Below are 17,847 nucleotides of genomic sequence, written 5' to 3'. Positions count from 1 at the left end.
CTGAGTGGATGGGCTGAGAGCCTTGGACTATGTGAAATTTGGCTAATCTGGCACCCCAGGACCCGACAATACACCCATACCTCTCTGGCCCACCAAACACACGCTAGAATCGACCTCATCTTCATGCCGGCACTAGATGCCACCAATGTCACCGGGGCAGTGATATTGCCACATAGGGTCTCAGACCACGCACCACTATGAATCCGGCTGGGTGGCACGGATCCCAGTCAGCGTCCGATATGGCACCTGAACGCCTGGCACCTGCAGGGCAGAGAGTACACCCAAGCGATAAGAGACCACCTTACTCAGTACTTCGAACAAAACCTAGGGTCGGTGCAATTGCCGGGCACGGTCTGGGCCGCCTGTAAGGCTACCCTCCGGGGACAAGCCAAACATACTCTCCGCATACGAGAGCGTGCACGCAACCTGCAGGTGTCAGAACTTGAGGCCAGAGCATTGCGACTCGAGCACCGACTCGCAGTCTCAGTATGAGCCTCTACTTCGAGGCAACTCACCATGGTCAAAGAAGAAATCAGACACTTAACACTGGAGATAGCAAAACATCTCTGGCGAGCATCAGCAGCCCGAGTGTACGGTTGGGGGGACAAGAATGGGAAGCTCCTACATTGGTTGGCCACTCGGCCACTGGCCGATAGAATTATCTCGGAAATAGCTGACGAGTCAGGAACTCTTTCCAAGACACCAAGTGACATTGCGCGGAGCTTTGCCTTCTACTATGCACGACTGTACGTGCAGTGGCCTCGGCCGCTAGCAGAAAGGGAGGCCCCTCTCCTAGGAGATGTTGTCCTCCTGAAGATCTCACAGGTGACCAGGTGCAGCCTGGACGAGGCTATAAGCCTAGAAGAGATCAAAGATGCGATTGCAAAGCTATCACCAGGCAAGACACCTGGCCCAGACGGCTTCCCCGCAGAACTATATGGTAAGTGTAGAGACATCTTGGGCCCCCACTTGCTGGCCATGTACGAGGAGGCAGAAAAAATTGTCCGTTTTTTTCGTCTGGGTTCGACCAGGCCACTATTGTGGTGATTCCCAAGACTCAACCCCCATCGCGCCACTGCTCAGCGTACCATCCCATCTCCCTCTTAAATACCGAGGTTAAGGTATTGTCTACGATCCTCGCAACTAGGTTGAAGGTGGTGCTCCCCTTGCTGGTCCACTCTGATCAGTCCGGATTTATGTCCGCGAGAAGGCCAAGACACTGTATCAGGCGTCTACATGTAGCCCTGGCCCACCGTGACGCCCTGGCTCTGTCCCCATTGGCTCTTCTCCTATTGGACTTCAAGAAGGCCTTCGACACCATGGATTGGACCTACCTGGACCAAGTCCTGCTGAACAACGGATTTGAACCTAAATTCCGTGGCCTAGTGAAACTCCTCTACTCCAACCCGACTGCCCGAGTTCAGGTGAATGGGGTGATCTCTGACCCGCTCCCCATCTGTCGGGGCACCCGCCAGGGGTGCCATTGCCCCGCTGCTTTTCGCGCTCGCGATAGAGCCCTTGGCAAAACTATTGAGCGAAGACCCCCTAATTAAGGGCTGGTCATGGCCCTTGGGGCCGGAGGACCGCGTGGCATTATATGCAGATGATGTGCTTGTATACTTGACCAATCCCACCAGCAGCGGTTCTCGTGTCCTACAACTCCTGGGTCTGCTTTCCGAAGCTTCTGGTTTGATTCTGAACCACAGCAAATCCCTACTAGTCCCCCTGCATTCTTCCAGAGAGTGCATCGAGTGGCAGCAAAGCATCCCTATTAGACGTAATAGTTTTAAATATCTGGGCGTGCAGGTGGCCCTGCTGCCGGAGCTGGCATGGGCACTCAATATCTCTCCGCTCTCCCGGCGAATCAAGGACGACCTTCAATGTTGCCAGGCCTTACCTCTCAATCTGTTTGGCAGAATAGCACTCTATAAAATGATGAGCCTCCCTAGGCTCCTTTACCTACTACAGAATTTCCCACACCCAATTCCCCAGAAATGGTTTGAAGAAATGGATGCGGTAGCACCTCAGTTCCTGTGGTGCGGCACCCGCCCTAGGCTAGCCCTTCATTCCTGCCAAAGAGACGTCTACGACAGCGGACTGGGAATGTCCAACATCTACTACTATTAAATGGCAATGCACCTACTTGTAATTAATGACTGGATGGGGGGGGCTGGACGGATCCAGCACACCAACTGGAGCTCCGGACGATGGGCTACCCTGGGGTGCCTGAGGCACTATATGGTCATCCAATCCCCCGAGTGTCCCCTGAAGTGACTAGGGTGGTTCTGTTGGGTTGGCGCGAGGCCCAGAGGGTGTCGGGTTGGTGGGGCCGTCTAACCCAGCAGACTCTATTATGGAATGGGGGGTGGTTGACAGAGGTTTCAACGTTGGAAGGATTTAAGAGATGGGACAGCATAGGAATCTCCACGCTTGGGGAGGTCTGGGAGGGATCACACATGCGATCATTTCAGGAGCTCCAGCGACTCTTCTCGCTCAATAAGACCCAGTTTCATAGGTACCTGCAGCTCCGTCATGCGTTGCAGGTGTATGTCCGGGCTGGAGAGGTCATCCCTGAGTATAGTCCCATGGAGGCGAAGGTGCTGATGGGGAGCCTGGGCAAAGGTGGAGTCTCGCAGATCTACCACTCTCTGATCGCTAATACCGCGTGGCCGCTCGACAGGCTCCATCAAAGGTGGGAGAAGTGGGTGGGCCCCATAGAGGAGGAGGATTGGAGGGAGGGGCGGACGGCCCCTCGGACCCTAACCATGGGCACCCACTTTCGGGTGCTACATACCTTCTACCTACACACAGCATACCTCACGCCCCTTAGGTTACACAGAGCGGGCCTCCAGCCCCGGGCTGACTGTCCTCGATGTTCAGGCCCAGACGCTGATTTTTACCATATGGTGTGGTCCTGCTCGACCATAGCGGCCTACTGGAGGGTGGTGGCGGGGGAGGTCTCTATGGTTCTACAAGGGGAGGTGGAAGTGGCTCCATTACCGCTCCTGCTGGGGGTCATGGGGGCGAGAAGCGCAGACCGCACCTTTTTGGGCGTAGGGTGTTTGGTGGCCAAAAGAGACATAATGACAGACTGGAAGGCAGGGGCGGCGCCGGCGTTGGCCAGATGGCGTCGAGGAGTAGACTGGTGTGCTCAACTCGAAAAAACTAGTATATGAAGCCAGGGGGTGCCCAAACAAATACAACAACGTGTGGGGGAAATGGGAGGCCACATGGCGTACTTTATCTCCTTATGGGCTGGACGGCCTGTCGTGGGAAGCCCGTTCCTAGTGGCAATTCGTGGGGGGGGTTCCTTTCTTTCTTTCCCCTCTTTTCCTTCCTCTTTCTCCTTTTAGAATATGCCTGTGCATCTATACATTAGAAGTAAAGTTCTCTATGGTAGCTTGTTCCGGGAGCGGGAGGTGACTGTCTCTTGGTATCAGTTGGTACCATGTTGTGTGTATTTTATTCTTATTGTTTTTGAAAAAACCAATAAAGTTCTTTATCAAAAAAAAGAAATGACAAAACCTGCTCCACTGTAATCAGGCGTCGCAGCACACCCGTGACACACTAAGGGGGTCATTCCGACCCGGTCTACGGGGACCGCGGATGCACCGCCAACAGGCTGGCGGTGCATCCAGGCCAATTCTGACCGCGGCGGTAAAGCCGGTTTTCCCCTGGCCTGAAGAATCCTCCAGGCCAGGCTGCAGGCAGTGCCGCCATGGGGATTCCGACCCCCTTCCCGCCAGCCTGGTTCTGGCGGTTGTGACCGCCAGAACCTGGCTGGCGGGAACGGGTGTCGTGGGGCCCCTGGGGGCCCCTGCAGTGCCCATGCCAATGGCATGGGCACTGCAGGGGCCCCCTAACAGGGCCCCACAAAGATTTTCAGTGTCTGCATAGCAGACACTGAAAATCACGACGGGTGCAACTGCACCCGTCGCACCCTTTCCACTCCGCCGGCTCTATTTGGAGCCGGCATCCCCGTGGAAGGGGGTTTCCCGCTGGGCGGGCGGGCGGCCTTCTGGCGGTCGCCCGCCAGCCCAGCGGGAAACTCAGAATGACCGCCGCGGTCTTTTGACCGCGGTACGGTTTTCTGGCGGCGCCCGCCAAGATTAGAATGACCCCCTAGGTGTCTTGGGCGGGATCCCAAAGATGAAGCATGCCACCAAATTGGTTGGTGGGTGAGAGGTCTTTTTAACATAACCCTTAGTGTGTTCCTTTTCACAATTGTAGTTTTTGGAACATCACAGAAGTACATGGACACATCAAAATGATTTATTACAAAACTACCTGTGTTTGGGGGGGGCACCTACATTTTTGGTCTCAGGTGCGGCCTCATTCTAGGGAAACCTACCAAACCCAGACATTTTTTTAAACTAGACACCCCAAGGAGTCCATTGAGGTGTGGCTTGCATGGATCCCCCAATATTTTCTTACCCAGACTCCTCTGCAAACCTCAAACTTTGCTTAAAATCACCTAGGATCACCTCTCCGGCACAAAGTTCCTTACTAGCAAGCACTCCCTTCAGTCTCCTAAGTAAAATGATACCTCACTTGTGTGGGTCCCCAATGCAGAGTCAGCCTAAAGATGTATAAATGAAAAATATGTGCTTATTAACTCGCTGTGCTATCCCCTCAATCTCAACAGGTTTCTGGTCTTTTTCTGTTGCAGGCACCTGGGCCACCCACACAAGTGAGGTATCATTTATATTGGGAGACTTGGGGGAACACTATGTGGAAGGAAATTTGTGGCTCCTCTCAGATTTCAGAACTTTCTGTCACCGAAATGTGAGGAAAAAGTGTTTTTTTTTGCCAAATTTTGAGGTTTGCAAAGGATTCTGGGTTCAGAACTTGGTGAGAGCCCCACAAGTGACCCCATCTTGGATTTCCCTAGGTGTCTAGTTTTCAAAAATGCACGTTTGGAATGTTTCCCTAGGTGGCAGCTGAGCTAGAGGCCGAAATTCACAGCTAGGCACTTTGCAAAAAACAGCTTTGATTTCTTTTGGAAAATGTGATGTGTCCACGTTGTGTTTTGGGGCATTTCCTGTCGCTGGCACTAGGCCTACCCACACACCTGAGGTACCATTTCTATCGGAAGAGTTGGGGGAATGCTGAGTAGGAGTGAATTTGTGGCTCCTCTCAGATTCCAGAACTTTCTGTCACTGAAATGTGAGGAAAAAGTGGGTTTTTTGTGCCATATTTTAAGGTTTGCAGAGGATTCTGGGTAAGAGAACCTGGTGAGAGCCCCACAAGTCACCCCCTTCTATATTCTCCTAGGTGTCTAGTTTTACAAAATGCACAGGTTTGGTAGGTTTCCCTAGGTGCCGGCTGAGTTAGAGGCCAAAATCTACAGCTAGGCACTGTTCAAAAAACACGTCAGTTTTCTTTGGGAAAATGTGATGTGTCCATGTTGCGTTTCCTGTCGTGGGCATTAGGACTAACCACGCAAGTGAGGTACCATTTTTATCAGGAGACTTGGAGGAACACAGAATAGCAGAACAAGTGTTATTGTCCCTTGTGTTTCTCTACATTTTTTCCTTCCAAATGTAAGATGGTGTGTAAAAAAAGGACATCTATTTGAGAAATGCCCTGTAATTCACATGCTAGTATGTGGTACCAAATCTCAGAGATGTGCAAATAACCACTGCTTCTCAACACCTTATCTTGTACCCATTGTGGAAATACAAAGGTTTTCTTGATACCTGTTTTTCACTCTTTATATTTCAGCAAATGAATTGCTTTATACCCGGTATAGAATGAAAACCCATTGCAAGGTGGAACTCATTTATTGGCTCTTGGTACCTAGGGTTCTTGATGAACATGCAAGCCCTGTATATCCCCGCAACCAGAAGAGTCCAGTAGACGTAACGGTATATTGCTTTAAAAAATCTGACATCGCAGTAAAAAGTTACAGAGTAAAGCATGAAGAAAAATGGCTGTTTTTTTCTCCTCAATGTCAATATTTATTTATTTCAGCAGTTCTTTTCTGTAGGAAAACCTTGTAGGATCTACACAAATTTCCGGGGTCCAGCACTGGTTTCACACACATTTCTGTCATTAACTGGAAGGAGGCTAAAAGCACAAAAAATAGTAAAAATGTGGTATGTCCCAGTAAAATGCCAAAATATTGTTGAAAAATTGGGTTTTCTGATTCAAGTCTGCTCGTTCCTAAAAGCTGGGAAGCTGGTGATTTTAGCACCGCAAACCCTTTGTTGATGCAATTTTCAGGGAAAAAACCACAAGCCTTCTTCTGCAGCCCTTTTTACCAATTTTTTTGAAAAAACTAAATTTTTGCTGTATTTTGGCTAATTTCTTGGTCTCCTTCAGATGAACCCACAAACTCTGGGTACCTCTAGAATCCCTAGGACATTGGAAAAAAAGGACGCACATTCGGCGTGGGTAGCTTATGTGGACAAAAAGTTATGAGGTCCTAAGCGCAAACTGCCCCAAATAGCCAAAAAAAGGCCCGGCACCTGAGGGGATAAGGCCTGGCAGCGAAGGAATTAAACATCTATTTGTTTTGTAACATATCTGTACACAACATTTTTTATAAATTTTGTTATTTCAGATAAATTGTTTACATGTCTATTTATTTTTTAAATAACGTGTAAGTAATACATTGTAAATGTATTATTTACCCTTTTTTCACAATAATTCCATCAACAGGTATAAAGAAAGCCGCCCAACTATCGCATTTAACCAAAGTAACACACTCCATTATACTGTTTTATTTTGTTTTAAAAAGTGACATTCACATTTTCTCTATGCAAACAAACTACCCACCAGTTTGAGCGGTGGTGATGCACTTAACATTCACAAATACACTGTTTCTCACTCTAAAATGGTGGGTGGCTGACCTTGCAGTCAGGGCATTTGCAATTAAATGGTCATTTAACTGCGATTTGGGTGTAAAACTCTACGACGGACACAGCCATAGGCTAACGTGAGTGTCAGCAACGGACGAAAGTCAAAGGATGTGTCAGTCTACGTTGACGATGGCATATGTCGTGTACATGTACATGGCATATTAAAAAATGCTCACACGCCTCATACCACAACAGCCAACAACATCTCTACTTTTGCTGCTGTTTCCGACCTCTGATAGCCACAATACCCTGAAAGGCAGGTGACAGGGCCGGTAACTTCTCAGCAGAGTAGCTCGATTTGCTGACTACGGAGGTCCTAAACCTGTACAGCCAGCTGTATGGCACACCAGAGAAACAGGTACATATTTAATAAGAAAAAGTATTTCTCACTTAATTTTTTTTTTACATAGGCTAAAAGGTCCCTTCTAGTTCCTGAGTGAAGTATAGTGATTGGAGTGAAGTCCACTCAATATTGTAGCTGTGAACAAAATGAAGTTTCTGAATGCTTTTAAATGTCAGAAAACTTAAATGAAGAGTTCCCTTGATGATTAGGATAACTCTTCATTTCAATTTACTCACATTTCAAAGTTTTACTTATACAAAATGCATGCTTCTTACCCTGTCACCAATAGACACCGTGCCACAAGTATGAGTGAAAAATACAGTCAACTGCTCAAATGAGAGAAATGTAAAGTGCAGAAAAATATATTCATGTTATTCAGCCATGTCAAGTTTCCCAAGTGCATGCGTGATGTGCTGTTCCTGTCCAGTTTTTCATTTGAATTCTGGGACTTGTAGTCATGTTTATCCCATTATAAAACAAGACTAAACTTCCCAGAATTCAAAGGGAATAATCTGCTCTGGAGCAGTACATCATGCATGGACCTGGGAAACATGGCAGGTATGGTTATGAACATGTCTGCAGATTAATTTTCTGCACTTGAAATGTCTCCCATTTTCTAAATAATGAGTGTATGTTTGTGTTATACATATAACGGTGTCACATATGGTGAAAGGTATGTCCTGTGCTACAAGTATATATGGCATGGGCTCTGAGTCACCCATACATATATATCCCATTCCTACGCACACATGTTCATACGTCAACAAAGACTGTGCTCTCACTGACACACATGGCATTTCATAGTGCCCTTAGTCATAGTATATAGTTCAAACCATAGTATCTGAATCTTAAAATAATAGGCATTAAGCCCATGAAACTGGGCATGGGGGTGTGTGGTAACAATGCACAAGGTGTTTACCCTTCAGTAGCTCACAATGTTTTTCACTGATCAGAAGTAGATCTCAAAACAGAACATCTTTCAGACCCCTGGCCTAGATGATGTTAGTGGCCTGTATTTGTAAAATAAGGACATGAAAAGAGATAAGGGTACTCAACAGGTCACTACAATTTTTTAGTTTCATGTTAGAAATAATTTTCAAAAGATATTCTGTACTAACTTTTTAAAAATACTTGTGATGGATCTACCAAAATTGTGTTACATTAACCCCTTCGCTGCCAGGCCTTTTCCCCCTCCTGTGCCGGGCCTTTTTTTGGCTATTTGGGGCAGTTTGCGCTTAGGCCCTCATAACTTTTTGTCCACATAAGCTAGCCAAGCCAAATTTCCATCCTTTTTTTCCAACATCCTAGTTTGCGGTGCTAAAATTACCAGCTTCCCAGCTTTCAGGAACAGGCAGGCTTGAATCAGAAAACCCAATTTTCCAACACAAATTTGGCATTTTACTGGGACATACCCCATTTTAAAAAAAAATTGTGCTTTCAGCCTCCTTCCAGTCAGTGACGGAAATGGGCGTGAAACCAATGCTGGATCCCAGAAACCTAAACATTTCTGAAAAGTAGATAAAATTCTGAATTCAGCAAGGGGTCATTTGTGTAGATCCTCCAAGGGTTTCCTACAGAAAATAACAACTGAAAAAGAAAAATATTGAAATTGAGGTGAAAAAAACTGCAATTTTTCTCTACGTTTTACTCTGTAACTTTTTCCTGCAATGTCAGATTTTTTAAAGCAATATACCGTTACGCCTGCTAGACTCCTCTGGTTGCGGGGATATATAGGGCTTGTAGGTTCATCAAGAACCCAAGGTACCCTGAGCCAATAAATGAGCTGCACCCTGCAGTGCGTTTTCATTCTATACCGGGTATACAACAATTCATTTGCTGAAATATAAAGAGTCAAAAATAGCTATCAAGAAAACCTTTGTATTTCCAAAATGGGCATAAGATAAGGTGTTGAGGAGCAGTGGTTATTTGCACATCTCTGAATGCCGGGGTGACCATACTAGCATGTGAATTACAGGGCATTTCTCAAATGGATGTCTTTTTTACACACTCTCTTATATTTGGAAGGAAAAAATGTAGAGAAAGACAACAGGCAATAACACTTGTTTTGCTAATCTATGTTCCCCCAAGTCTCCCGATAAAAATGATACCTCACTTGTGTGGGTAGGCCTAGCGCCCGCGACAGGAAATGCCCCAAACCGCAACGTGCACACATCACATTTTTTTAAAGAAAACAGAGGTGTTTTTTGCAAAGTGCCTACCTGTAGATTTTGGCCTCTAGCTCAGCCGGCACCTAGGGAAACCTACCAAACCTATGCATTTTTGCAAACTAGAGACCTAGGGGAATCCAATATGGGGTGACTTGTGGGGCTCTGATCAGGTTTTGTTACCCAGAATCCTCTGCAAACCTCAAAATTTGGCTAAAAAAACAAATTTTCCTCACATTTTGGTGACAGAAAGTTCTGGAATCAGAGAGGAGCCACAAATTTACTTCCACCCAGCGTTACCCCACGTCTCCCGATAAAAATAATACCTCACTTGTGTGGGTAGGCCTAGCGCCCGCGATAGGAAATGCCCCAAAACGCAACGTGCACACATCACATTGTTTTAAAGAAAACAGAGGTGTCTTTTGCAAAGTGCCTACCTGTAGATTTTGGCCTCTAGCTCAGCCGGCCCCTAGGGAAACCTACCAAACCTGTGCATTTCTGAAAACTAGAGACCTAGGGGAATCCAAGATGGGGTGACTTGTGGGGCTCTGACCAGGTTTTGTTACCCAGAATCCTTTGCAAACCTCAAAATTTGGCTAAAAAAACACATATTCCTCACATTTTGGTGACAGAAAGTTCTGGAATCAGAGAGGAGCCACAAATTTCCTTCCACCCAGCGTTCCCCCAAGTCTCCCGATAAAGATGACACCTCAGTTGTGTGGGTAGGCCTAGCGCCCGCGACAGGAAATGCCCTAAATGCAACGTGGACACATCACATTTTTTTAAAGAAAACAGAGGTGTTTTTTGCAAAGTGCCTACCTGTAGATTTTGGCCTCTAGCTCAGCCGGCACCTAGGGAAACCTACCAAACCTGTGCATTTTTTAAAACTAGAGACCTAGGGGAATCCAATATGGGGTGACTTGTGGGGCTCTGACCAGGTTCTGTTACCCAGAATCCTTTGCAAACCTCAAAATGTGGCTAAAAAAACAAATTTTCCTCACATTTTGGTGACAGAAAGTTCTGGAATCAGGGAGGAGCCACAAATTTCCTTCCACACAGCGTTCCCCCAAGTCTCCTGATAAAAATGATACCTCACTTGTGTGGGTAGGCATAGCACCCGCGACAGGAAATGCCCCAAAACGCAACGTGACACATCACATTTTTTTAAAGAAAACAGAGGTGTTTTTTGCAAAGTGCCTACCTGTAGATTTTGGCCTCTAGCTCAGCCGGCACCTAGGAAAACCTACCAAACCTGTGCATTTTGAAAACTAGAGACCTAGGGGAATCCAATATGGGGTGACTTGTGGGGCTCTGACCAGGTTCTGTTACCCAGCATCCTTTGCAAACCTCAAAATGTTGCTAAAAAAACACATTTTCCTCACATTTTGGTGACAGAAAGTTCTGGAATCAGAGAGGAGCCACAAATTTCCTTCCACCCAGCGTTCCCCCAAGTCTCCCTATAAAAATGATACCTCACTAGTGTGGGTAGGCCTAGAACCCGCGACAGGAAATGCCCCAAAACGCAACGTGGACACATCACATTTTTGTGAAGAAAACCGAGGTGTTTTTTGCAAAGTGCCTACTTGTAGATTTTGGCCTCTAGCTCAGCCGGCAACTAGGGAACCTACCAAACCTATGCATTTTTGAAAACTAGAGACAGAGGGGAATCCAAGATGGGGTGACTTGTGGGGATCTGACCAGGTTTTGTTACCCAGAATCCTCTGCAAACCTCAAAATTTGGCTAAAAAAACACATTTTCCTCACATTTTGGTGACAGAAAGTTCTGGAATCAGAGAGGAGCAACAAAAATACTTCCACCCAGCGTTCCCCCACGTCTCCTGATAAACATGATACCTCACTTGTGTGGGTAGGCCTAGCGCCCGCGACAGGAAATGCCCCAAAATGCAACGTGCACACATCACATTTTTTTTAAAGAAAACAGAGGTGTTTTTTGCAAAGTGCCTACCTGTAGATTTTGGCCTCTAGCTCAGCTGGCCCCTAGGGAAACCTACCAAACCTGTGCATTTTTGAAAACTAGAGACCTAGGGGAATCCAAGATGGGGTGACTTGTGGGGCTCTGACCAGGTTCTGTTACCCAGAATCCTTTGCAAACCTCAAAATTTGGCTAAAAAAACATGTTTTCCTCACATTTCGGTGACAGAAAGTTCTGGAATCTGAGGGGAGCCACAAATTTCCTTCCACCCAGCGTTCCCCCAAGTCTCCCGATAAAAATGATACCTCACTTGTGTGGGTAGGCCTAGCGTCCGTGACAGTAAATGCCCCAAAACACAACGTGGACACATCACATTTTTTTAAAGAAAACAGAGGTGTTTTTTGCAAAGTGCCTACCTGTAGATTTTGGCCTCTAGCTCAGCCGGCACCTAGGGAAACCTACCAAACCTGTGCATTTTGAAAACTAGAGACCTAGGGGAATCCAATATGGGGTGACTTGTGGGGCTCTGACCAGGTTCTGTTACCCAGCATCCTTTGCAAACCTCAAAATGTTGCTAAAAAAACACATTTTCCTCACATTTTGGTGACAGAAAGTTCTGGAATCAGAGAGGAGCCACAAATTTCCTTCCACCCAGCGTTCCCCCAAGTCTCCCGATAAAAATGATACCTCACTTGTGTGGGTAGGCCTAGAACCCGCGACAGGAAATGCCCCAAAACGCAACGTGGACACATCACATTTTTGTAAAGAAAACCGAGGTGTTTTTTGCAAAGTGCCTACCTGTAGATTTTGGCCTCTAGCTCAGCCGGCACCTAGGGAACCTACCAAACCTATGCATTTTTGAAAACTAGAGACAGAGGGGAATCCAAGATGGGGTGACTTGTGGGGCTCTGACCAGGTTTTGTTACCCAGAATCCTTTGCAAACCTCAAAATTTGGCTAAAAAAACACATTTTCCTCACATTTTGGTGACAGAAAGTTCTGGAATCAGAGAGGAGCAACAAAAATACTTCCACCCAGCGTTCCCCCACGTCTCCTGATAAAAATGATACCTCACTTGTGTGGGTAGGCCTAGCGCCCGCGACAGGAAATGCCCCAAAACGCAACGTGCACACATCACATTTTTTTTAAAGAAAACAGAGGTGTTTTTTGCAAAGTGCCTACCTGTAGATTTTGGCCTCTAGCTCAGCCGGCCCCTAGGGAAACCTACCAAACCTGTGCATTTTTTAAAACTAGAGACCTAGGGGAATCCAAGATGGGGTGACTTGTGGGGCTCTGACCAGGTTCTGTTACCCAGAATCCTTTGCAAACCTCAAAATTTGGCTAAAAAAACATGTTTTCCTCACATTTCAGTGACAGAAAGTACTGGAATCTGAGGGGAGCCACAAATTTCCTTCCACCCAGCGTTCCCCCAAGTCTCCCGATAAAAATGATACCTCACTTGTGTGGGTAGGCCTAGCGCCCGTGACAGTAAATGCCCCAAAACACAACGTGGGCACATCACATTTTTTTTAAAGAAAACAGAGGTGTTTTTTGCAAAGTGCTTATCTGTAGATTTTGGCCTCTAGCTCAGCCGGCCACTAGGGAAACCTACCAAACCTGGGCATTTTTTAAAACTAGAGACCTAGGGGAATCCAATATGGGGTGCCTTGTGGGGCTCTGACCAGGTTCTGTTACCCAGAATCCTTTGCAAACCTCAAAATTTGGCTAAAAAAACATGTTTTCCTCACATTTCGGTGACAGAAAGTTCTGTAATCTGAGGGGAGCCACAAATTTCCTTCCACCCAGCGTTCCCCCAAGTCTCCCGATAAAAATGATGCCTCACTTGTGTGGGTAGGCCTAGCGTCCGTGACAGTAAATGCCCCAAAACACAACGTGGACACATCAAATTTTTTTAAAGAAAACAGAGGTGTTTTTTGCAAAGTGCCTACCTGTAGATTTTGGCCTCTAGCTCAGCCGGCACCTAGGGAAACCTACCAAACCTGTGCATTTTGAAAACTAGAGACCTAGGGGAATCCAATATGGGGTGACTTGTGGGGCTCTGACCAGGTTCTGTTACCCAGCATCCTTTGCAAACCTCAAAATGTTGCTAAAAAAACACATTTTCCTCACATTTTGGTGACAGAAAGTTCTGGAATCAGAGAGGAGCCACAAATTTCCTTCCACCCAGCGTTCCCCCAAGTCTCCCGATAAAAATGATACCTCACTTGTGTGGGTAGGCCTAGAACCCGCGACAGGAAATGCCCCAAAACGCAACGTGGACACATCACATTTTTCTAAAGAAAACCGAGGTGTTTTTTGCAAAGTGCCTACCTGTAGATTTTGGCCTCTAGCTCAGCCGGCACCTAGGGAACCTACCAAACCTATGCATTTTTTAAAACTAGAGACAGAGGGGAATCCAAGATGGGGTGACTTGTGGGGCTCTGACCAGGTTTTGTTACCCAGAATCCTCTGCAAACATCAAAATTTGGCAAAAAAAACACATTTTCCTCACATTTTGGTGACAGAAAGTTCTGGAATCAGAGAGGAGCAACAAAAATACTTCCACCCAGCGTTCCCCCACGTCTCCTGATAAAAATGATACCTCACTTGTGTGGGTAGGCCTAGCGCCCGCGACAGGAAATGCCCCAAAATGCAACGTGCACACATCACATTTTTTTTAAAGAAAACAGAGGTGTTTTTTGCAAAGTGCCTACCTGTAGATTTTGGCCTCTAGCTCAGCTGGCCCCTAGGGAAACCTACCAAACCTGTGCATTTTTGAAAACTAGAGACCTAGGGGAATCCAAGATGGGGTGACTTGTGGGGCTCTGACCAGGTTCTGTTACCCAGAATCCTTTGCAAACCTCAAAATTTGGCTAAAAAAACATGTTTTCCTCACATTTCGGTGACAGAAAGTTCTGGAATCTGAGGGGAGCCACAAATTTCCTTCCACCCAGCGTTCCCCCAAGTCTCCCGATAAAAATGATACCTCACTTGTGTGGGTAGGCCTAGCGTCCGTGACAGTAAATGCCCCAAAACACAACGTGGACACATCACATTTTTTTAAAGAAAACAGAGGTGTTTTTTGCAAAGTGCCTACCTGTAGATTTTGGCCTCTAGCTCAGCCGGCACCTAGGGAAACCTACCAAACCTGTGCATTTTGAAAACTAGAGACCTAGGGGAATCGAATATGGGGTGACTTGTGGGGCTCTGACCAGGTTCTGTTACCCAGCATCCTTTGCAAACCTCAAAATGTTGCTAAAAAAACACATTTTCCTCACATTTTGGTGACAGAAAGTTCTGGAATCAGAGAGGAGCCACAAATTTCCTTCCACCCAGCGTTCCCCCAAGTCTCCCGATAAAAATGATACCTCACTTGTGTGGGTAGGCCTAGAACCCGCGACAGGAAATGCCCCAAAACGCAACGTGGACACATCACATTTTTGTAAAGAAAACCGAGGTGTTTTTTGCAAAGTGCCTACCTGTAGATTTTGGCCTCTAGCTCAGCCGGCACCTAGGGAACCTACCAAACCTATGCATTTTTGAAAACTAGAGACAGAGGGGAATCCAAGATGGGGTGACTTGTGGGGCTCTGACCAGGTTTTGTTACCCAGAATCCTTTGCAAACCTCAAAATTTGGCTAAAAAAACACATTTTCCTCACATTTTGGTGACAGAAAGTTCTGGAATCAGAGAGGAGCAACAAAAATACTTCCACCCAGCGTTCCCCCACGTCTCCTGATAAAAATGATACCTCACTTGTGTGGGTAGGCCTAGCGCCCGCGACAGGAAATGCCCCAAAACGCAACGTGCACACATCACATTTTTTTTAAAGAAAACAGAGGTGTTTTTTGCAAAGTGCCTACCTGTAGATTTTGGCCTCTAGCTCAGCCGGCCCCTAGGGAAACCTACCAAACCTGTGCATTTTTGAAAACTAGAGACCTAGGGGAATCCAAGATGGGGTGACTTGTGGGGCTCTGACCAGGTTCTGTTACCCAGAATCCTTTGCAAACCTCAAAATTTGGCTAAAAAAACATGTTTTCCTCACATTTCAGTGACAGAAAGTACTGGAATCTGAGGGGAGCCACAAATTTCCTTCCACCCAGCGTTCCCCCAAGTCTCCCGATAAAAATGATACCTCACTTGTGTGGGTAGGCCTAGCGCCCGTGACAGTAAATGCCCCAAAACACAACGTGGGCACATCACATTTTTTTTAAAGAAAACAGAGGTGTTTTTTGCAAAGTGCTTATCTGTAGATTTTGGCCTCTAGCTCAGCCGGCCCCTAGGGAAACCTACCAAACCTGGGCATTTTTTAAAACTAGAGACCTAGGGGAATCCAATATGGGGTGCCTTGTGGGGCTCTGACCAGGTTCTGTTACCCAGAATCCTTTGCAAACCTCAAAATTTGGCTAAAAAAACATGTTTTCCTCACATTTCGGTGACAGAAAGTTCTGGAATCTGAGGGGAGCCACAAATTTCCTTCCACCCAGCGTTCCCCCAAGTCTCCCGATAAAAATGATACCTCACTTGTGTGGGTAGGCCTAGCGTCCGTGACAGTAAATGCCCCAAAACACAACGTGGACACATCACATTTTTTTAAAGAAAACAGAGGTGTTTTTTGCAAAGTGCCTACCTGTAGATTTTGGCCTCTAGCTCAGCCGGCACCTAGGGAAACCTACCAAACCTGTGCATTTTGAAAACTAGAGACCTAGGGGAATCCAATATGGGGTGACTTGTGGGGCTCTGACCAGGTTCTGTTACCCAGCATCCTTTGCAAACCTCAAAATGTTGCTAAAAAAACACATTTTCCTCACATTTTGGTGACAGAAAGTTCTGGAATCAGAGAGGAGCCACAAATTTCCTTCCACCCAGCGTTCCCCCAAGTCTCCCGATAAAAATGATACCTCACTTGTGTGGGTAGGCCTAGAACCCGCGACAGGAAATGCCCCAAAACGCAACGTGGACACATCACATTTTTGTAAAGAAAACCGAGGTGTTTTTTGCAAAGTGCCTACCTGTAGATTTTGGCCTCTAGCTCAGCCGGCACCTAGGGAACCTACCAAACCTATGCATTTTTGAAAACTAGAGACAGAGGGGAATCCAAGATGGGGTGCCTTGTGGGGCTCTGACCAGGTTTTGTTACCCAGAATCCTCTGCAAACCTCAAAATTTGGCTAAAAAAACACATTTTCCTCACATTTTGGTGACAGAAAGTTCTGGAATCAGAGAGGAGCAACAAAAATACTTCCACCCAGCGTTCCCCCACGTCTCCTGATAAAAATGATACCTCACTTGTGTGGGTAGGCCTAGCGCCCGCGACAGGAAATGCCCAAAACGCAACGTGCACACATCACATTTTTTTTAAAGAAAACAGAGGTGTTTTTTGCAAAGTGCCTACCTGTAGATTTTGGCCTCTAGCTCAGCCAGCCCCTAGGGAAACCTACCAAACCTGTGCATTTTTGAAAACTAGAGACCTAGGGGAATCCAAGATGGGGTGACTTGTGGGGCTCTGACCAGGTTCTGTTACCCAGAATCCTTTGCAAACCTCAAAATTTGGCTAAAAAAACATGTTTTCCTCACATTTCAGTGACAGAAAGTACTGGAATCTGAGGGGAGCCACAAATTTCCTTCCACCCAGCGTTCCCCCAAGTCTCCCGATAAAAATGATACCTCACTTGTGTGGGTAGGCCTAGCGCCCGTGACAGTAAATGCCCCAAAACACAACGTGGGCACATCACATTTTTTTTAAAGAAAACAGAGGTGTTTTTTGCAAAGTGCTTATCTGTAGATTTTGGCCTCTAGCTCAGCCGGCCCCTAGGGAAACCTACCAAACCTGGGCATTTTTGAAAACTAGAGACCTAGGGGAATCCAATATGGGGTGCCTTGTGGGGCTCTGACCAGGTTCTGTTACCCAGAATCCTTTGCAAACCTCAAAATGTGGCTAAAAAAACACATTTTCCTCACATTTTGGTGACAGAAAGTTCTGGAATCAGAGAGGAGCCACAAATTTCCTTCCACCCAGCGTTCCCCCAAGTCTCCTGATAAAAATGATACCTCACTTGTGTGGGTAGGCCTAGCACCCGCGACAGGAAATGCCCCAAAACTAGAGACCTAGGGGAATCCAAGATGGGGTGACTTGTGGGGCTCTGACCAGGTTCTGTTACCCAGAATCCTTTGCAAACCTCAAAATTTGGCTAAAAAAACATGTTTTCCTCACATTTTGGTGACAGAAAGTTCTGGAATCTGAGGGGAGCCACAAATTTCCTTCCACCCAGCATTCCCCCAAGTCTCCCGATAAAAATGATACCTCACTTGTGTGGGTAGGCCTAGCGCCCGTGACAGTAAATGCTCCAAAACGCAACGTGGACACATCACATTTTTTTTAAAGAAAACAGAGGTGTTTTTTGCAAAGTGCCTAACTGTAGATTTTGGCCTCTAGCTCAGCCGGCACCTAGGGAAACCAACCAAACCTGTGCATTTTTGAAAACTAGAGACCTAGGGGAATCCAAGATGGGTGACTTGTGGGGCTCTGACCAGGTTTTGTTACCC

Source organism: Pleurodeles waltl, chromosome 11, assembly GCF_031143425.1.
Source record: "Pleurodeles waltl isolate 20211129_DDA chromosome 11, aPleWal1.hap1.20221129, whole genome shotgun sequence".
In the NCBI taxonomy this organism is placed as follows: Eukaryota; Metazoa; Chordata; class Amphibia; order Caudata; family Salamandridae; genus Pleurodeles; species Pleurodeles waltl.
This window is presented reverse-complemented; position numbering follows the sequence as displayed.